Genomic DNA, 22,318 nt, shown 5'->3' with positions numbered 1-22,318 from the left:
GCTCCAGGTGGAGGCACCTCAGGAAGAGAAAAATGTGTGGAAGCGTTGAGGGTGTTCTTTAAACCCCTTTGACGGGTTGTGGAGGCAAGACAGCACTGGTAAACCAGTAATGCCTGTTGCCCTTCTAAAAGTAGCATTAGTACAACTACACTACCCCATCCATATGACAAAAGAAAATCTTAATACAACGCTCGCAGAAGACTGGTTCACACCGAATTCAGCAGAGCATGTTGCATTTTTCATGGTGAACTGCATTATCTGCTAGCAATTCACCACTGGGCACACATTAAAATTAGTGAGAGGAATCATTCCCAGACAAAATGGACCATTCCAGCACTTGCATATCGACTACGTCGACATGATTCAAGTGTGCAACGGGTACAGGTATTTAATTGTGGTGGTGTGTCCATTCTCTAGATGGATAGAAGCAGGTCCCTGTACACACCCAGACGCTACCTGTGCTGCCAAGTTCCTAGTGAGGGAAGTATTTCCTAGATGGGGGGTGTGCGAAGTAATGAGATCAGATAACGGGGCTCACTTTGTAAATTCAGTTTTCGAACAGATTAGATTTTTGCTGGGTATAAAGCACAAGTTCTCGTCGGCGTATCATCCTGAGGGCAATGGGATATATGAACGGATCAACGGCTTGCTTAAGGAAAGGATAGCCAAGTTGAAGCTCACATTGAAGGAGCGATGGCTGCACTGTCTACCATTGGCATTGTATGCACTTTGGAACCAACCAGGCTCCGACCATCATCTCACGGCGCACCAGATAGTTACAGGCAGAAGGATGAGGACCACTCTTACCCCCAAAGATAGAGCTAGTTGTGATGCCCAGCCAACTAGAGAGGTCCTGGGAACAGAGATGCAAATGTACCTTAACTGTATGACATCCAGCGCCTCTGTCATTACAGGCCAGCTGCAGCGATGGCGAAAAGGGGACGGCGCAGCACGAAACAAATCAGGAAGTGCTGAGGCAAACACCAAGCAAGGTGTACATGTGCCCCTCGTCTTCCCTGGTGACAGCGTGCTTGTGAAGAACTTTACCAGGAAAATGTGGGACGAGCCATGATTCAATGGCCCTTTCATTATAGAGGACTGCACCCCCTCCGCTGTCAAGCTCCAGGGCCGAAGGGCATGGATCTTCATAAATGACATTAAACCCTATATAGGGGAGAGCCCTCCTGCTGCATCCAACTGCAAGGAAACCACAGACAATGGGGAAGAACCTCAGCACGTGCAGACAAGATCCATGGCGTGGAAGAAGGATGCATGAGCATAAAACCAAGACAAAGAACCCGGTTGCAAGTTGTGGCATAAAACTGGACAGGTTCCCAAGCAAAGGGGAATAAGGACATAACAAACACTCTGTACATCCCAGTTGCAGGGTAAAGAGGAGCACATTCAAAGCCACAACAATATTGATAAAATGAACTTTTGAAAGCACGACATGCCTAAGTAGTACAAAGAATCAAGACTCTGATAGACTGCAAATAAGACATTTCTGAGAACCAAAAAAGATATCCTGAAGCAACCAGCACCAAGACTTTGTTCATAGAACTTATGGTATACCCCAGTAGAAACATCACAAAGGATGTGCTTTCCTGTTTTCGGCTAGTATTAGAGACATTTCCATCGCTTGTAGGGAGAGACACCAGTGTCCCAGATTTCATTCAAAATCCAGCTAACAGGAAGATAATACGGCGACTACTGACTGTCCTCGCGGAGGTTTTTGCCGAAGTGCCCGAATACAGTGATAAGGGTACAGATGCTTCCACCACAAGTGATCATTGATGAACTAACATACACACTGTTTTTCCGCATCATAGAGAAATGCCCAGGACTCGTCAGGAGAACCACAGATACCTTATCCATTATCAGAGATCCAAGAAACAACGAATTCCTAAACCGAGTGTGGTACAAACTGAACTACGTGGTTGCAATCCACGCAGCAGGAAAGTGTAAAAACTGTTCACGTCACAAGAAAGGACTGCAATCCTGAATCCAGCAAGAACAGGTCAAATGTCGTTATCACCAGAAGACAGCAGATATGCATGCCATGTGTTCTTCCATCTCATTGAGAACTTTCCAGAACTAGTGGGCAGACCCAACAATGTTGACGTACCCGCATTCCTCAGAGACCCAGTAATGAACGCACAATTAAACAAGCTCCTGAGAGCCATCATAACGCAACTGAGAAGTAATTATGTTCATCAACTGCTGAGGAGAGCCTTGCGAATTGGAGATCCCAATAAACTTTCCTCCGTGGAGCAGATTGAGGAGAGAGACACTGTTCTTCAACTTGTCGCCGAGAGACCGAGCGAAAATAGCGGACACAAGAACTTCACCAACTTATTTTCCTGTTCCTTAATTTTTCTCATTTTTTCCTATTTTTTCATATGTTCACTTTTATTTTTGTTTTTATTTTTACAACATTTTATTTTTGTGTGATTTTTAGCAGTTCCATCTTTTTATTCTTTCGCATTGAGCAAGTTCAGCATGTCCTCAGGACCAAGGCAAAATTTGAGGCGTGCATTGGGACCTAACCTATTATCGATATGCAAAATGAATGTGATGTACCAAAATTGCTACCCTAACCCTTTTCCATAGTCTAGCACAGGAACTGTACTGAGTACCCAGAGGCTACCGTCGTCACTCACATGAGGGGGGACATTTGGAGAAGCACTCTACGCTTTAACAGTAAGGATCTCTCGAACTGCGAGACCAGAGCAAGAGAAGGAATAAATAACTGACTATGAACTCATTCGAAATGGGGGTCCAGAACAGTTACTTGGTTTTACCCCCAACAGAAGGGCGCCCCCACTTCCCTGGAAGAAAATGCTGCAAATGATCGTTCCGAACAATTATGTGTATAGGTATAGTTATTATAATTGTTTTTCTGTCATTAACAATCAGAACTGCTCTTTATTGGTGCACGAAGTGTCCCAATCTCAGTGCACCCACCAGACAATGAACATTTGGGGCCTACAAAAGCAGCCAGACCCTATATAGTCATTCCAGTCCCCAGAAAACCTGATGATAAAAGTAACAAACTAAATTTAAATGTAATAAGCAATGATTTAGACACATTTGAGGTAACAAATGAAGAGAAAAGCTGGAGACAGGGACAGCACGGAATGAATGAAAATGCTGCATTGACCACTGCACGCACCCACACACAGGATGCACACAGACAAGGGCAAGTGTCAATGCCTACAGGGCCTCCAAAGAAGGCAGTAGAGAAGGAGAAACTGCCTGCCGAACAATCAGTTCCAGAAAACAGTGGAAGTGACCAAGAAAAGCCAAGTGAGACACCAAAGACGGAGGGCATAGCACAATCCCTCAAAAGAACAGAAGTAGCCACAAAGGAATTCACAGAGAAAACACAAATGCTGATAGACTATGTGTTCCCTTTCATAGTCAGAGCAAAGAAACTGCACGAGGAGCTGGAACATAGAACTGCAGAGACTATAACGACAAACATGCCATCTCGAGCACTGCAAGCAAGCACCAGATCTATAACTCAGCCTCACACTGAAGAGATGGTGAGCCAATGGCGGCCAGAGAACCACAATGAAAAACAACAAGAGGAGAGGAAGAGAAACACAAAACTTTCTCCTACCAATGCAGTTGAGGCAGCCTGCTCCACTGAGACACCGAGAGAGGAAAAGCAGCACAGACGCATTTAGAGACATAGTCATAGCAAACTACAGAAGAACGCTGAGAATCAAGAGAAGCCCACACGAAGATAACAATGAACTTAACGATTACCTGGACAGCACAGCCCATCTCGGAAACAACATATGGTACCAGCACATGAAGGAAGTAGGACGAGGACAGTCAGAAGGCGAATGCTTCGTCTGTGCTCTTCTACCATGCAACATGGGAAAATCCAAGATCTTCTGGCTGTAGAAATTGATGTCCCTACAGCACACTGTATGTCACATGTAGCAATGTGTAAAACCAGAGGGCAATTTATGGGGAAAGAGGCCTTGTTGATATGGGCCAATGAAAAGGGTTACCCGGATGAAGATGGCTACGTCCAGGACATTAAAACAAGAAACCGAGCGCACACCAGAAATCATGTGATCAGGTACGAGAACCCTGGCATCAAAGGATCAGGGATAAGATGGGAAGTTAATCTGAGACTGAACGTTCAAGGAAAGACTGCAGAAGAGGCTCAAATCTTTGAATCTTTGAAGCTCCAGGAATGACACAAGGAACTGCAGTTATTATGGACCATTACTGGGCGTGTGGATCCAAGGCATACATAAGGCTGCCGGAAAACTGGGGAGGCATATGCACACTAGTGAACGTCCATGTTCCCGCGATAGTGATCCCTACGAATGACCTGAAGTTGGACAGTTTCCCCGAAAGCAGATGCTCATCTAAGGAGAAGGAGATCTGCGGAACTAGTATCCAGGATGAAAAGAGAAAATTACTTTTCTGCCAAATCATAAGAGGCATTTCATGCAATCCCGTACGAACACAGGCTGCTCAGCCTGACCTCAACAGTATTCACAACAATGCTCTTGCCACATATCCAAGTTTGAGGGAATGCTAAATGGTTGCAGATAACCAGATGGGACTTATTGCGGACCATCAATACCACTATAAAAGGATTCAACGCGATCAAAGAAGAGCTGAGAGCAATCAGACTGATGACCCTCCAAAACAGATATGTGCTTGACATGATCACTGCAATGGATGGAGGTGTTTGTGCAAAAATCGGAGAATCATGTTGCACATTTGTACCATCACACGATGAAGAAAACGTAACCCTAACAGAGGCCATAAGCATGTTGACAAGCCTGATGATCGATGAAAGTGATGAAGTGGACGATGACAGCTGGTTTGGAGACCTATTCTCGTGGGTCCCACAATGGATGGCAGATATATTCAAGTTTCAGGGAGCACTACTAGCAATGATATTGCTTGGATTCTGTGTTATCAAGACAATCATTACACAGTGCCAGAAAACTGCCACGCCAGTGCAAGTATTTACGAAAATAAATGTAATGGACACAGAGAAGAGACATTGTTAAAACGTGAGGAAACGGTGCTACGAGACAAGATGGAAGCAACCGACCTGTTAAACGTGTGTAAATAGGCTTGAAACGCAAGATGCTAAGAAATCGATACTGCTTGCAATGCTTAGTAGAAGATAGAGCGGAAGCGCCAACCATATATCTACCTCAATAAGGCACATTATACAAGTGCGACTCCATTTTGTAAAAGCAGAAATGTACCCAGGCGGCCAGAGGCCTGACAGGCCAAGTTTCGAAACCCAGCCAAAGGCAAGAGAAGGAGCAGAATCAAAACTCAACAAAGAGCGGCTCATGCCTAGGAAATCGAGGTCACCCAGAGAAAGGGAGGAGAGCGTCAGCTAACAAGACTCAAACTTCAGAGCATACCAGCCTGCCTCATGAAGGTCAAGATAAGGGGGCCCCATGCAGGTGGCGAGGCTGAAACAGAAATAAATGCACTAAAAGCTGGAAACCGAAGCAAATTCATGGTGAACTAACACGTGACCAGCCAGGCGCGAAGAAGTACCCTCGCCTGATGTCATCCAGGACCCGAGGATGCCATAACTTTCCCGATAAGAGACTACAGTTTCAAGGCCATCCTTAGCCAACTAATTGACACATCGCCCTAAAACGCTGATTGATGGAAGGGAGGCAGGGTGAAACTTGGGACACCAGCACAGGGGTGTCCATTCTGCATGCTGCTAATTAAAAGTGGAAATTTATGTCTAGGGGTGTAACCTGCCCAATCACAATGGACCAAGTTATCTGGAGTCCTATCGGTACTGTAACCAATAGGACGTTGTAGTTGTAGTGACGTCTATCATGCGTGATGTAGAGGGATGGGAGTAGACCCCCTCCCGATAAGAGTTATCCAATCCGCATGCCCTATTACCATATACAGATATAGCACCTATACTTAAGTTGCCTTTCCTAACCAATTAAATTGCATGACGAGTTTTGTAGAGTTAGACGTCAATGATGACGAGTTTTATGCATAAAAGTTTCTGTTCAACTGAAGTTCGAGGAAGTCGGAGCGAGACAGGTGATCGCAATGCTGCTGATTTCCATTTGTTTCTCTGTTTGATGTACTTGTCATTAGACAGACTTCCCTTTGCCAACTTCTCATTATTGAGTCATGTTGGAGTAAGCGAATCATGCACCCCCTGTCCTCACATGGTGCAGCTATCTTGTCTTACAAGTTCTAGACGGTGAGCGCTGACCTATGGGCCCGTCAGTGAATTCTTCTCCTCTAGAACAGGCTGATCACCTCGGCCTGGGGAATGCGCGTTTGTGTGTTCCGTCCAAACATCAATTCCGCCGGGGTCTTCCCTGTGGTGCTATGGGGAGTCCCCCTGTAGTCTCTCATGAGTTGGTTTAGTACCTGTTCGTATGGCTGTCCCATCAACCGGGCAATCTGTAGGGCTCTCTTGAGATTCACCATGAATCGCTCAATCATCCCATTTGCTTGAGGCCATAGGGGAGTGATCTTCCTATGATGAAATCCTAGGTATTCTGCGAACTGGGTGAACTGATGCCCACAAAACGGGGGTCCATTGTCCGTCTTGAATACTTTAGGTACTCCATAAGCCGAGAACATGTGGTCTAGAGCGGGGATGACGTGGTGGGCAGCGGTCGATGATATTAGCCTGACATCAGGATACCGTGAGTATTCGTCCATCACGGCCAAGACACATTTTCCTCCTTCGATAGGTCCAAAAAAGTTGGCCGTGACTGCATCCCATATTCTCTGTGGGAGTTCTGACATGACCAGTGGTCCGGGTGGCAGTTTGGCATGATAAGGCAGCATGTAGGGCACACTTTCAGGGCTGCCTCTACCAAGGTGTCCATGTGGCGAAACCATACCTTTTGGCGGAGCATGCGTTTGGTGGATGCCATGCCCCTGTGTGTCTCTTGGGCTAGCTCGATGATTTTCGCCCTCATGCCTTCAGGGATCACTAGTTTGCAGTCTTTTAGGAGCCAGTGATCTTCCGACACTGCAAGCTCATCTTTCACTTGTAACAGACGTTCCACGTCTTCTCGCACCTTGCCTCCCGCGGCTCTCCCCCTTTCCTTGGCCCTTCGCCACAGTCCAGATTCCAGTCCTTCGCAGATGATGCGACAGGCCAGGTCACTCTTGGTCTCTCTGGCGAGTGCCTCCATGTTGACTCCTTCTGGTGTGGTCTGGTGAATGAGATATCTTAGGTACCTGTCGGCCACTGACGGTTCGGGTACACACTCCTCCCGTGGTCTCCTGGACAGGAAGTCTGCCGGGTTTTTGCCTTTTCCCGGCCTATGTTTGATGTCAAATGCATAGTCCTGTAATCTCAAACCCCATCGGGTGATCCACGGAGGCATCTTGGCTTGGGGATTACCGTACAAGAATAGTAGGGCCTGGTGGTCCGTGACGACCTGGAATGGTTACCCGTACAGAAACAGGTGAAAATGCTTGCACGCCCATACAACGGCGTGCCCTTCCTTCTCTGCTTGGGAGTATGCCTGTTCGGTGGTGGACAGGCAACAGCTGGCATAGGCCACAACGTGTTTCTGAGAGGGGTCCTTTGGGTCTAGTTGTGCCAGAATGGCTCCCAGGCCCACGGGACTGGCGTCGACAGTTAGCTCGGTCTTCCTGTTAGGGTCATAGTATGACATGTTTTCCGCTTTCGCGACCCTTTCTCTTAATAGTTTAAACACCTTTTGACAGTCACTGGTCCACTCAAATTTTACATCCTGATGTCGTAGGTGTCTCAGCGGCTCGCTGACCTACGCGAAGTCCCGGATGTATCGATTGCAATAACTGGCCAGGCCCAGAAAGGACCGAAGTTCTGACACAATGGTTGGGGCGGAGGTGTCATTTGGTGCCGCTACCTTGTCTGGGTCAGGAGTCATTCCTGATTCCGAGCAGGCGTGTCCGAAGAACTTTAGTGTGTTTTTGCGGAATTCGCACTTGTCCCTGTTCAAGATGAGATTGGCATCGTGCAGAGCCTTGCATACTTTCATCAGGGTCTCATCATGCTTGTTCACGTCTGTTCCAAACACCAGTATGTCGTCCGAGTAATTAAGGCAATTTGGGATATGCTTAATGATGTTATGGACCTCGGCCTGGAATGTTTCTGCCGCCGACGATACCCCAAATCTCAGTCTTTTATACCTTTTATACCTAAAGAGGCCGACATGTGTGACGAAGGTTGTTATTTTCCTGCTCTCGGGGTGTAATACTAACTGGTGGTAGCCCTTTTGCAGGTCGAGTTTGGAAAAGACCTTCACCCCATTCAGTAGGTGAATCATGTCCGTGATGCGGGGCGCGGGGTATCTCTCCTGTCGGAAGGCTTGTTTCGGGCGTTGCATGTCTACGCACAGTCTTATGGCCTTGGATCCCTTTTTGGGATGTCTACGCACAGTCTTATGGCTTCGGATCCCTTTTTGGTGACTGGGACAATTGGGGATACCCATGTGGTGGCCCTTTCGATAATGTCTTGTTCCAGTAGTTTCTAGAGCTCGTCCTTGACCTTTTTTTGAATGTTTACCGGTTACAGGGTGTATGGAATTGTGCACATGGAGCTTGATTTGCCTATTTTTGAGTTTGCCGATTCCTCTGAATATTTTGGGGGTATAGATTGTTTATCATCTCAGCCGGGTCTATGTATTTGTGGACCATTATGTTGTATAGAATGTGTATAAAGCCCATGTCAGTGGCCACCTTAAAGTTTAGGACACAGCCACTGTCTGTCTCTGTGGCCAGGACGTGTATCAGTATCCTCATTTCATGTCCCTTGTAGCGACAAAGTCCACTTAATTGTCCTAGACACTATAGGGGCGTCTTGGCCCTGTATGCATATATATCAACAGTTGCTGGCTGTAGCTTGGGTTTTTGATGGAGGTCAGTGTAGACTTTCTCACTTATCACGTTGACCGTGGCTCCAGTGTCTATGAGAAACTCTGTTGGTCTCTCTCCCAATTTGATGAGTGTTGGGCTGTTGCGGTAGGGTTGCCCAGAGCATATACGTAAGCCTTTTTCTTCTGGTCGTTCCCTGGTGAACTGGGGTCGGAGTCTGTGGGGGATTGTTCCACCAGGTATCGTACATGGTGTCTTGACCTGAGCTCTGGTATTGCACGCCTTACAAACCTCCTTCTTTCTCTCCTCTTATGTCTATCCTCTCCCGAGTCTCTGTCTCTCTGGTCACCTGTGGGTTGACTCTGGGTGTTCGGGGCACTTGGGGCTGAATTGTGGACCCCCCTTCCGGCCTCTTGAGCGGGAAGAGTGGTCTTTAGGTCAGCCTCTCCCTCGATCACGGAATAGCCTACACACGGCTTTGAAGTGTCCCTCTTCGCCACAAGAGGTGCAACGTTGTCCAATCGCGGAGCATGTTCTGTTGTGGGGGTATTCAAACCCACATTTGTCACAGAAGAGCTCTTCAGTCTTTTTCTCCAGTTGTAGCCTGTTTAGGCTTTCCCCTGCGTTGGTGGTGCCGAAGCTCTCCACTTGGGAGTCAATGGCTCTTTCGATTCTTGCTAACACTAGAATTTCCTCCAGCATGCAGGATTTTTGGAGTAGCTTCCTGTGGAAAGCTTGGGATTCGCATCCCAGGATGATCTGTGACCTCAGGGCTTCGGTGTTTGAGTAGTTTGTGAAGTCACAGTTCTTTAGCTTGGTGCGTAGTCGCATCACATAGGCGCCCATGGTTTCCCCTTTGCCTGTTTGGTGCTGTGAAATAAGTGTCTTTCGTAGTCTACATTGGTATGCGGTGCAAAGTATGCTGCTAGCGCATCTTTGAGATCCTGAATCGAGTCTATTGAATCCGGGGGCATTTCGTCAATTATGTCACGTGTGGCAGATCCAACGGCTATTTTCAGGAGGCACACTTGCTGGCATCGGCGACCGGCCCTGTGGCTCCCATGTAGAGGTCAAAGTCTCTAATCCACTTGGTCCACCTGGGACCCATGTTGCTGGTGTCCGTCACATTGAATCATCCGGGCATCTGGGCTGCCAGGGTGTCTGGCAGTTGATACAGCACGTGATCCGGTGTTGGTGCCACTGGTGCTGGGGGCCCATTCCCTTGAGCTTGTGCTCCTTGCCCGTCATCTTGGCCCGACATTTTGCTTGAGGAGGTTGTCACCTACTGAATGTGCGCATTCCTGGCTGCCCCCTCTTTCTGATGGCCGCTGCTGGGGCACGAGCACCATCCGTTACATGCGTTGGGTACCTGGATGAGGGTTCTTTGTGCTTTCTCCCTTTGTAGGGCATGGTTTCACTCCTCACTACCTTTGGATGGCTGCCACAATTGGCACGAGCACCATCAGTTAGTTCAAAAGCCCCTTCAGGGGTTTACACAGCACTTTTGTGCAGTGGCCCTTTGCCTTGGGCACTTGCGTGTGTCCAGAGATGGTGTTTCTCCTTTGCTGGCTGTGCACGTGTGCCGTGCACCACCCTCTCCCCATGCAGGCTTGAAAACCACGGGGCTCTCCCTCCCGTGGAAACACGTGTGCCGTGTTTTTATGGGCTGGGCACCGTGGGGGGGGCTCGCTCCGTTGTGAAGTGCACGTGTGGTGTGCCTTGCTGATATGGCCGCTGTGTGGGGTTCCACGGCCCCTCCTCGTGAGTGATCACCGTCGCTGCCCGGGCTGCGTGTTGTGGGAAGCACCGGCTGTGCGGGCCTGCGTCTCCAAACGCACCGCTTCTTCTGTGTTCGCAGTGGCAGACTGCAGCGCTCTCCCGTGAGAGCTGCTCCACCTTTTATGCCGCCCTCCTCGTCGCCATTGTTAGAGTTAGGCTCGGCACAAGTTGCACTGGCACAGCAATGAAAAGACAGACACAGAGCTCCATACACACGCGTCCTCTTTATTTTAACATGAAACCGGAACTGAACTCTTTCCCCGCCCCGCCCATGTCACTTCCCTTTCCCCTTCACTTCCCTTGTTCCCCCCGCCCCCTGTTACCTTGGCGACATCAACGTGACAGGACTGTGCATCTACTTTGGGGAGGACCATGTCTTGTTGAATAAAATAGAGAAGAAGAACCAGTGAAGTTAGTCACTGGCGCTCGGGAAGTTCAAACCAGGGCCGCTGATGAAGCCAGGAGATGCCAACACTTCCTGAGCAAAGAGGACACCAGAAAGTGAAGGAGGCACGGAGGAGGCATGGAGAAAGCAAGGAGCCAACATGTGTTCCTGGGAATAACCTGGAGGAGGTAGCGCAACCCAGAAAGGGTGGACTGGGTGGTCCTCAAACTGCACTGAGACAGTACCAGGGAGAACTCTGCAGAGGCACGTAAAGAAGAAAGAAGAAGCGAAAGAGGCGGTTGTGAAAGAAGTAGGAACCTGAGCCCCACATGAAGTGCCGGTGACCTCTACTCGATTCAAAAGAGGTAACGGGAACGGCAGGACATCAGTGGGGGGCTGATTGGAAAGAGAGTGACGATTACCAAGGGACTAATCACACTCTTCCCAGTACAAGTAAATATTGGAAAGAGAGTGAAGACTACCAAGAGACCAATTATACTTGTCACGGCACAAGTAAATATTGTAAAGCGAATGAAGATTATCAAGGGACGAATCACACTTGTTCGAGTACAAGTAACTATTGGAAAGAGAATGAAGATTACCAAGAAACTATTCCCACTTGTCCCACTATAGGCGAATACTGGAAAGAGATTAGAGACTGCCAAGGAACCAGTCAGAATCATCCCAGTAAAAAGGAATATGTTAAACCAAGTAAGGAACACCAGGAAAGCCATCTGGCATACTTCCAGAAAAGTATAACGATTAATGAAGAGACACTGCAAGAATAAGGAAGGATATCATTATTTGTGAAATAATTGCATTTTTTGCATAAAAAACAAGCCTCAAGTAACCAGCGCTCAGTTGCAGGTTTGTGCGCTCTTTACAAATGCAACAATAAATAAATAAATAAAATAACTCATAGATGACACCATGAAAAGCCATCCCAAGACAGAACTGTTAAGACTATAGAAGCCTGTCCAGCAGAAGGGAGTCATTCTCCTGGACCCCTCTTTTCTTTGAATTTTCTTGATTACTGGTAGGGCCAGAATAGGATAGTGCTGGAAGGAGTTTTGTGTTAGGTAGGGCAAACACCTTTTTACTAGGGATAGACAGGCCTTTTATTTATTATTTCAATGAACACACTTGTATTAATTCCAACAACCTCCCAAGAACAGCGAAATTGTGTGCAATCAGAAAAGTGCAGCCATCTTTGAGCAGGTCTCTAAACGAAGGCAAGAAGTGGAAATCTCGAAAAGCTGTGTGAACAAAAGGAGAATAAAAACACAATAAAAGAAAACAAAGGATGACAATAAGAAAAAAGTGTCTTAAGTGAATACAACACTACGTAACAGTAGCCTAGAAACAGGTGAAGCGCTACAGCCTACAAAGCAAGAAAATAATTACAGAAAAGGTGCAGACTCTGAAAACAAGGGTGTTGCGACATTTCATAGGCCCACACTAACAGAATCTCAAGAAAGAGGTCCTAAATGGGAAAGATGGGTTTGAATATTATCTTGAATTGCAATTTCAAGACTACTTTGCCACATTTGGCAGGAGACTTTTCACAAATCTAGTAGGGGAAGAAGTCGAATATTTGACATTTCCGACAATTAACGTAAATAATATATAAGGTGTGAAAGAGTATCTAGTAGGGGTGTACCGAATAGTACATTAAAAACAACTAAAGGGGCAAAAGTCTGGGACCCTGCGTGCTTGTCTGGGCAAACGCCACTTTGTACGAAAAGAGTAAACCCAATAATATCTGGGTATGTGACTGCTGCGGGTGGTTGTGTATAGAGGGACCCTTTGCCTAAATACCAAATAATTGGCCCAACTATTCGACCGAAGCCGAATACTTGGGACAAATAGTTAATTACCATAATGTGCCTCGAACAGTATATTATATACTGCTAGAAGTATGCTGCCTCCAGCAGTATATTATATACTGCTAGAAGTATGCTGCCTCCCACCAGTATATTATATATTGCCAGAAGTATGCTGCCTCCCACCAGTAAATTATATACTGCTAGAAGTATGCTGCCTCAGCAGTATATTATATATTGCTAGAAGTATGCTGCCTCCCACCAGTAAATTATAAACTGCTAGAAGTATGCTGCCTCCAGCAGTATATTATATATTGCTAGAAGTATGCTGCCTCCGGCAGTATATTATATATTGCTAGAAGTATGCTGCCTCCAGCAGTATATTATATATTGCTAGATGTATGCTGCCTCCGGCAGTATATTATATACTGCTAAAAGTATGCTGCCTCCAACAGTATATTATATATTGCTAGAAGTATGCTGCCTCCGGCAGTATATTATATACTGCTAGAAGTATGCTGCCTCCAGCAGTATAGTATATACTGCTAGAAGTATGCTGCCTCCGGCAGTATATTATATATTGTTAGAAGTATGCTGCCTCCCAACAGTAAATGATATACTGCTAGAAGTATGCTGCCTCCAGCAGTATATTATATATTGCTAGAAGTATGCTGCCTCCAGCAGTATAGTATATACTGCTAGAAGTATGCTGCCTCCCGCAGTATATTATATATTGCTAGAAGTATGCTGCCTCCAGCAGTATATTATATATTGTTAGAAGTATGTTGCCTCCCACCAGTAGATTATATACTGCTAGAAGTATGCTGCCTCCAGCAGTATAGTATATACTGCTAGAAGTATGCTGCCTCTGGCAGTATATTATATATTGCTAGAAGTATGCTGCCTCCAGCAGTATATTATATACTGCTAGAAGTATGCTGCCTCCAGCAGTATATTATATATTGGTAGAATTATGCTGCCTCCAGCAGTATCGTATATACTGCTAGAAGTATGCTGCCTCCAGCAGTATAATATATATTGTTAGAAGTATGCTGCCTCCCACCAGTAAATTATATACTGCTAGAAGTATGCTGCCTCCAGCAGTATATTATATATTGCTAGAAGTATGCTGCCTCCAGCAGTATAGTATATACTGCTAGAAGTATGCTGCCTCCGGCAGTATATTATATATTGTTAGAAGTATGCTGCCTCTCACCAGTAAATTATATACTGCTAGAAGTATGCTGCCTCCAGCAGTATATTATATATTGCTAGAAGTATGCTGCCTCCAGCAGTACAGTATATACTGCTAGAAGTATGCTGCCTCCGGCAGTATATTATATATTGTTAGAAGTATGCTGCCTCCCACCAGTAAATTATATACTGCTAGATGTATGCTGCCTCCAGCAGTATATTATATATTGCTAGAAGTATGCTGCCTCCAGCAGTATAGTATATACTGCTAGAAGTATGCTGCCTCCGGCAGTATATTATATATTGTTAGAAGTATGCTGCATCCGGCAGTATATTATATATTGCTAGAAGTATGCTGCCTCCAGCAGTATATTATATATTGCTAGAAGCATGCTGCCTCCAGCAGTATAGTATATACTGCTAGAAGTATGCTGCCTCCGGCAGTATATTATATATTGTTAGAAGTATGCTGCCTCCCACCAGTATATTATATATTGCCAGAAGTATGCTGCCTCCCACCAGTAAATTATATACTGCTAGAAGTATGCTGGCTCCGGCAGTATATTATATATTGCTAGAAGTATGCTGCCTCCAGCAGTATAGTATATACTGCTAGAAGTATGCTGCCTCTGGCAGTATATTATATATTGTTAGAAGTATGCTGCCTCCCACCAGTAAATGATATACTGCTAGAAGTATGCTGCCTCCGGCAGTATATTATATACTGCTAGAAGTATGCTGCCTCCGGCAGTATGTTATATATTGCTAGAAGTATGCTGCCTCCAGCAGTATAGTATATACTGCTAGAAGTCTGCTGCCTCTGGCAGTATATTATATATTGTTAGAAGTATGCTGCCTCCCACCAGTAAATGATATACTGCTAGAAGTATGCTGCCTCCAGCAGTATATTATATACTGCTAGAAGTATGCTGCCTCCGGCAGTATGTTATATATTGCTAGAAGTATGCTGCCTCCAGCAGTATAGTATATACTGCTAGAAGTCTGCTGCCTCTGGCAGTATGTTATATATTGTTAGAAGTATGCTGCCTCCCACCAGTAAATTATATACTGCTAGAAGTATGCTGCCTCCAGCAGTATATTATATATTGTTAGAAGTATGCTGCCTCTCACCAGTAAATTATATACTGCTAGAAGTATGCTGCCTCCGGCAGTATAGTATATACTGCTAGAAGTATGCTGCCTCCAGCAGTATAGTATATACTGCTAGAAGTATGCTGCCTCCAGCAGTATATTATATATTGCTAGAAGTATGCTGCCTCCAACAGTATATTATGTACTGCTAGAAGTATGCTTCCTCCAGCAGTATAGTATATACTGCTAGAGGTATGCTGCCTCCAGCAGTATATTATATACTGCTAGAAGTATGCTGCCTCCAGCAGTATATTATATATTGTTAGAAGTATGCTGCCTCTCATGAGTAAATTATATACTGCTAGAAGTATGCTGCCTCTGGCAGTATAGTATATACTGCTAGAAGTATGCTGCCTCCAGCAGTATATTATATATTGTTAGAAGTATGCTGCCTTTCACCAGTAAATGATATACTGCTAGAAGTATGCTGCCTCCGGCCGGCAGTATATTATATATTGCTAGAAGTATGCTGCCTCCAGCAGTATATTATATATTGTTAGAAGTATGCTGCCTCTCACCAGTAAATTATATACTGCTAGAAGTATGCTGCCTCCGGCAGTATAGTATATACTGCTAGAAGTATGCTTCCTCCAGCAGTATAGTATATACTGCTAGAGGTATGCTGCCTCCAGCAGTATATTATATACTGCTAGAAGTATGCTGCCTCATGCAGTATATTATATATTGTTAGAAGTATGCTGCCTCTCACCAGTAAATTATATACTGCTAGATGTATGCTGCCTCCGGCAGTATAGTATATACTGCTAGAAGTATGCTGCCTCCGGCAGTATATTATATATTGCTAGAAGTATGCTGCCTCCGGCAGTATATTATATATTGTTAGAAGTATGCTGCATCCGGCAGTATATTATATATTGCTAGAAGTATGCTGCCTCCAGCAGTATATTATATATTGCTAGAAGCATGCTGCCTCCAGCAGTATAGTATATACTGCTAGAAGTATGCTGCCTCCGGCAGTATATTATATATTGTTAGAAGTATGCTGCCTCCCACCAGTATATTATATATTGCCAGAAGTATGCTGCCTCCCACCAGTAAATTATATACTGCTAGAAGTATGCTGGCTCCGGCAGTATATTATATATTGCTAGAAGTATGCTGCCTCCAGCAGTATATTATATACTGCTAGAAGTATGCTGCCTCCGGCAGTATGTTATATATTGCTAGAAGTATGCTGCCTCCAGCAGTATAGTATATACTGCTAGAAGTCTGCTGCCTCTGGCAGTATGTTATATATTGTTAGAAGTATGCTGCCTCCCACCAGTAAATTATATACTGCTAGAAGTATGCTGCCTCCAACAGTATATTATATATTGCTATAAGTATGCTGCCTCCAGCAGTATATTATATACTGCTAGAAGTATGCTGCCTCCAGCAGTATATTATATACTGCTAGAAGTATGCTTCCTCCAGCAGTATAGTATATACTGCTAGAGGTATGCTGCCTCCAGCAGTATATTATATACTGCTAGAAGTATGCTGCCTCCAGCAGTATATTATATATTGTTAGAAGTATGCTGCCTCTCACCAGTAAATTATATACTGCTAGAAGTATGCTGCCTCCAGCAGTATAGTATATACTGCTAGAAGTATGCTGCCTCCAGCAGTATAGTATATACTGCTAGAAGTATGCTGCCTCCAGCAGTATATTATATATTGCTAGAAGTATGCTGCCTCCAGCAGTATATTATGTACTGCTAGAAGTATGCTTCCTCCAGCAGTATAGTATATACTGCTAGAGGTATGCTGCCTCCAGCAGTATATTATATACTGCTAGAAGTATGCTGCCTCCAGCAGTATATTATATATTGTTAGAAGTATGCTGCCTCTCACGAGTAAATTATATACTGCTAGAAGTATGCTGCCTCCGGCAGTATAGTATATACTGCTAGAAGTATGCTGCCTCCAGCAGTATATTATATATTGTTAGAAGTATGCTGCCTTTCACCAGTAAATGATATACTGCTAGAAGTATGCTGCCTCCGGCAGTATATTATATATTGCTAGAAGTATGCTGCCTCCAGCAGTATATTATATATTGTTAGAAGTATGCTGCCTCTCACCAGTAAATTATATACTGCTAGAAGTATGCTGCCTCCGGCAGTATAGTATATACTGCTAGAAGTATGCTTCCTCCAGCAGTATAGTATATACTGCTAGAGGTATGCTGCCTCCAGCAGTATATTATATACTGCTAGAAGTATGCTGCCTCATGCAGTATATTATATATTGTTAGAAGTATGCTGCCTCTCACCAGTAAATTATATACTGCTAGAAGTATGCTGCCTCCGGCAGTATAGTATATACTGCTAGAAGTATGCTGCCTCCGGCAGTATAGTATATACTGTTAGAAGTATGCTGCCTCCCGCCAGTAAATTATATACTGCTAGAAGTATGCTGCCTCCGGCAGTATATTATATATTGCTAGAAGTATGCTGCCTCCAGCAGTATAGTATATACTGCTAGAAGTATGCTGCCTCCCACCAGTAAATTATATACTGCTAGAAGTATGCTGCCTCCAGCAGTATATTATATTTTTTGCTAGAAGTATGCTGCCTCCGGCAGTATATTATATACTTCTAGAAGTTTGCTGCCTCCAGCAGTATATTATATACTGCTAGAAGTATGCTGCCTCCGGCAGTATATTATATATTGTTAGAAGTATGCTGCCTCCCACCAGTAAATTATATACTGCTAGAAGTATTCTGCCTCCAGCAGTATATTATATATTGCTAGAAGTATGCTGCCTCCGGCAGTATATTATATACTGCTAGAAGTATGCTGCCTCCAGCAGTATATTATATATTGCTAGAAGTATGCTGCCTCCGGCAGTATATTATATATTGTTAGAAGTATGCTGCCTCCCACCAGTAAATTATATACTGCTAGAAGTATGCTGCCTCCAGCAGTATATTATATATTGCTAGAAGTATGCTGCCTCCGGCAGTATATTATATACTGCTAGAAGTATGCTGCCTCCAGCAGTATATTATATATTGCTAGAAGTATGCTGCCTCCGGCAGTATATTATATATTGTTAGAAGTATGCTGCCTCCGGCAGTATATTATATACTGCTAGACGTATGCTTCCTCCGGCAGTATATTATGTACTGCTAGTAGTATGCTGCCTCCAGCAGTATATTATATATTGCTAGAAGTATGCTGCCTCCGGCAGTATATTATATAATGCAGCAGTAGATTAAAGTTAATATACTGCTGGAGGCACGTTATGGAAATTGTGCAGCACTTTCCTATGAGTACATGAATATTTTCTGATCGGTTTAATAATTATTTCATAATTATTAAGCCGATCAGAAAATGTTCGTGTATCTATAGGAGAATGCTCTGATTACTTACCGGTAATCTTCATTACTCCTAGTCCTACTCTTCCTCGTCACAGTGCTTACTTCAAGAGGCCCCTGCCTCCGACACAGGACCTTCTTCTATTTCTTTAAATTCCTATAACTCCTCCCCCACATCCACGTCACTCAGTTTCATATTACCAAGCCAGAGCATGGGACCTTCCCCGCAGGGAGGGTGAGGAGGGTCGTCAGTACTGTGACGAGGAAGAGTAGGACTAGGAGTAATGAAGATTACTGGTAAGTAATCAGAGCATTACCTCCACGTCCACTCTTCCTCGTCCCAGTACTTACTTCATGAGGTATACCAAAGCAGCAACGGGGAAAAGGTCCCAATGAGAAACAGAGCTAAAAACAGTGCAGCAAACACACCCACAATAACTCTTAATTCACATCCCCACAGATAAAACTCCAACCACGAAGGAACCAACCCCCCGAGTGGGAGAAACTCAACCCATAGCGGTTGATGGAAATTCCTAGACCAGCCAAGGCGGCAGCCATACAAATCTCTTGCAGAGAAAAACCCTCCTTGCATCGGCCCAGGAAGCCGCCAAACCCCTGGCGGACCGCCCCTGATCGTGCGCAGGCACAGGCAGGCCAAAAGCCATATAGGCACTGGGATCACAACCCGGAACCATCGGAAAATGGAAACCACAGATGCGTTTTGCCCAGCCCCAGCCGGACCACAAGCAATCAGAAGACTATCAGATTGGTGGGAAAAAGCAAACCTAGCCAAATACTCCAACACGTCCCGCCGGACATAATGTTAAGCCAAGCCACCTCCTCATGCATTCTCGGATCATGAAAGAAGTCAGGGAGAACCAGATCCTGAGAGGTATGAAAACCGAGATACAACTTAAGGGAGGAACTTCGGACCACACCTCAGCAGCACCGAGTCTGGCAGCACCCTCAGGAAAGGAGGGTGACATAAGAGAGCCCCAATCTCCCCAAGCCTACGGGCAGAAGCGAAGGCAATAAGAAAAGCAGATTTCAGTGTAACAATCTCGGAAAAGGGCTCAAAAGGAGGCCCTTGAAGGAACCGTAATACAAGAGGGAGATCCCAAGGGGGAGGCCCTTTATCAGAACACCTTCAGAGTGGAGGGTCTAAGAGCATCCATTATGTACTCAACTACAGGATCTGAGAACCCCTGAGATATCAACCTAGACTGAGCAATAGCCACACTGCTCATTGCATCCAGTGGAATTCCAACCGCAGATCCCCTTGAAGGGGACACGGCCACCTCGGAATCAGCCAAGGTTCCTAGGACCGAAGCTCCAACAGAGAGGGGAGCCAACTCTGGCGGGACCAGAACTGAGCTAACAACAGCACAGTCACCCTGGACACTCTGATGCGCCAAACCACCCGGGGCAGAAGGGGAATAGGCGGAAAGGCATAAAGGAAAACCCCAAGGCCACTGTACAGAGAGGGCGTCCATTCCCCAATCCCCCGGCCTGAAACCGAGAGCAGAAGAGGCGAACTTCTGCTGAGGCCGGGGATGCAAACAGGTCTAGAACCGGGGACCCTAATCTGACACAGGTCACTGCAAAGACCGCCGAGGAGTGAAAACCGGCATCTGAGAAGATCCGCTTGAACATTGTCCACCCTTCTGATACGTGAGGCCACCAGAGACACCAGATGAGATTTCTCCCAGGTGCCTATCAGCGCTGCCAGAGCAGTCAAGGAACAGCCGGAACCCCTTTTGCAGTTGACATATGCCAAGGCCGTCGTATTGTCCGATCAGATCAAAACCGCCGACCGTCCAGCAACTCCTTGTAGTACACCAGAGCTTGGACAATGGCACAACTCTTGTCAATTGGATGATCGCCGGCTCTCCCCAGATCTCACAACCCTTGAGCTGAGAGGACCCCCAATGTAGACCCTTTCTGCTGGCGTTGGTAGTAAGAGAGGCCACAGGAGGATGGACCATGCACACCTCAGCATGTAGACCTGAAACCCACCGCCACCACAGCAGGGAGACTCGCAGCGCTGGGGACACCGAAAACACAACTACGAAAGCGAGACGTCGGAAACCAGTGGGAGAGAGTATAAGACACCAGGGGACATAACCGAAGACGGGCTCAAGGAACCGAAAAAACGCAAGACGCCACGTGCCCCATAACTTCAGCAACAGGCGAGCCGAGACACACTGCCTTCTGAGAACCCAGCCCAGACCAGCCAGCAAGCGCCCCCCCTGCACAACATCCAGAGTACACTCTCCCCAGACGTCCGGACAAGCAGTGCAGGGTCTTGAGACCCATAAGCAGTTGACACATCCTAGAAGGCATAGGGACCAGAAACACCCGCAAGTAGAAAACTTGACCCTGAACAGGGAGAGGAACGGGCAAGACGGTAACCCACAACAATCCTTCCTAGAGAACGGATCCCATGGCCAACTACTTGGACCGTGAGCTGGGTACCAAAGTCCTAACCATGCAAACCTGGACAGGAGGAGACAGGAACTGCAACCGATACCCCCCTCCGGAAGGAGCCCATTACCCAGGAAGCCGAACCCCACCGGTCCATACACCTCTGAGAAGATAGAGATGAGGAGCCAGGGAAAACCGCCAGTCACTGCACTTGCACCAGAGGAAAATCACAGGACGTTGAAGCATGCCTGCGCCACAATATAACAGCATGCTTGTCAGCCCACAAAAAGATCCGATTTATCAAAAGGAAGATACAGGACAGCCCAGAAGTCCAGCAGACCAGGGCCCCCCCAACCGACAGAGGAGCCACCAGGCTGGCGTCAAAAGGACAGAGTACTGTCACAAAGCAGGGCAAAGCAATCCATCCCGGATAGCAGACATCAAAGGCAACCCCCCACCTGGGGTATTCCTACACTGGAAAAACCCACTGAAGTGACATCCCCCTCCACCGGCACCAGGGGCTCTGAGAACCCCTCTAAGCACAGACATGTGCCACCATGTGCCATATCACTTCCCACAAGTCTGAGAGGAGGCGTGAAAGCAACACGTCAGCACCAGAGGACCTAGGCCCTAAAAGAAGAGACACTGGGAACCCTCTGAATGGCCATTACTTCCATGATGCATTTTCTATAATTCCATGCCGGACAAGGGAAAAGAAAATCATCTCCTTTGACCTTCCCTCGTGCAGTTCAGAGGAAGAGGACAGGACAAGGAGTCTGCGTCCATAGCTAGCACAGACCCAAACACACCACTAACTCGCCACATTACTGAGAGGTGGCTTGAGCCCTGTACCAGTAGCTGGTAGCCCCAAGCTCTAAATCGTTCCAATGCGTCGGTCTAGGAAGGATGAAATGCCGAGTCAGCACCGCAGAGACTCGAACCCAAAGTGTAGACTATGCCAGGCCGGTACCCTTCAGGCCGCTTGCAGACACGTCCAAATCTGCGCCGTTTTCACAGGCTGCACGCAAAGAATGCAGCCAACATCCGGTGCATCCTGGGCTGCGTGTGTCTGAGGAGCGGGTAGTATGTGACATGCCTGTGACAGAACAGAGCCCCAGCACTTTCAAAGACTCTCTGCCACTGTCACCCCACGACAAGAAGCAGAGAGGCCTCACAACAAAAAGGGAAGGCTAGGCCATACTGCCAAGTGCTTTCCATTATTTCCAATAAAGATGTGTATACAGAGCACGAGGAAACGGCATGTTGAAGGAGTCAAGATGGCCATACCAGCAGGAGAGGGGAAAAATATCAAGCACAGTCCTCCCCTCTCCTTACCTTCCCCAAGAGAATGCAGCTAACATACGGTGCATCCTGTGCTG

At 46.2% G+C, this 22,318-nt stretch overlaps 1 protein-coding gene across 1 annotated transcript in view; it reads left to right on the top strand.

The window, feature by feature from the left end:
• The window catches only part of LOC138504694 (peptide methionine sulfoxide reductase MsrA-like), a 351,651-nt gene that overhangs the window by 136,187 nt on the left and 193,146 nt on the right, over nt 1–22,318 (top strand). The window lies entirely within an intron of this gene.

The sequence above is a fragment of the Ambystoma mexicanum genome, chromosome 11 (assembly GCF_040938575.1).
Source record: "Ambystoma mexicanum isolate Mex_15411 chromosome 11, UKY_AmexF1_1, whole genome shotgun sequence".
NCBI classification, from domain to species: Eukaryota; Metazoa; Chordata; class Amphibia; order Caudata; family Ambystomatidae; genus Ambystoma; species Ambystoma mexicanum.
The sequence above is the reverse complement of the archived record's forward strand: the minus strand, read 5'-3'. Positions and strand labels throughout refer to the sequence as shown.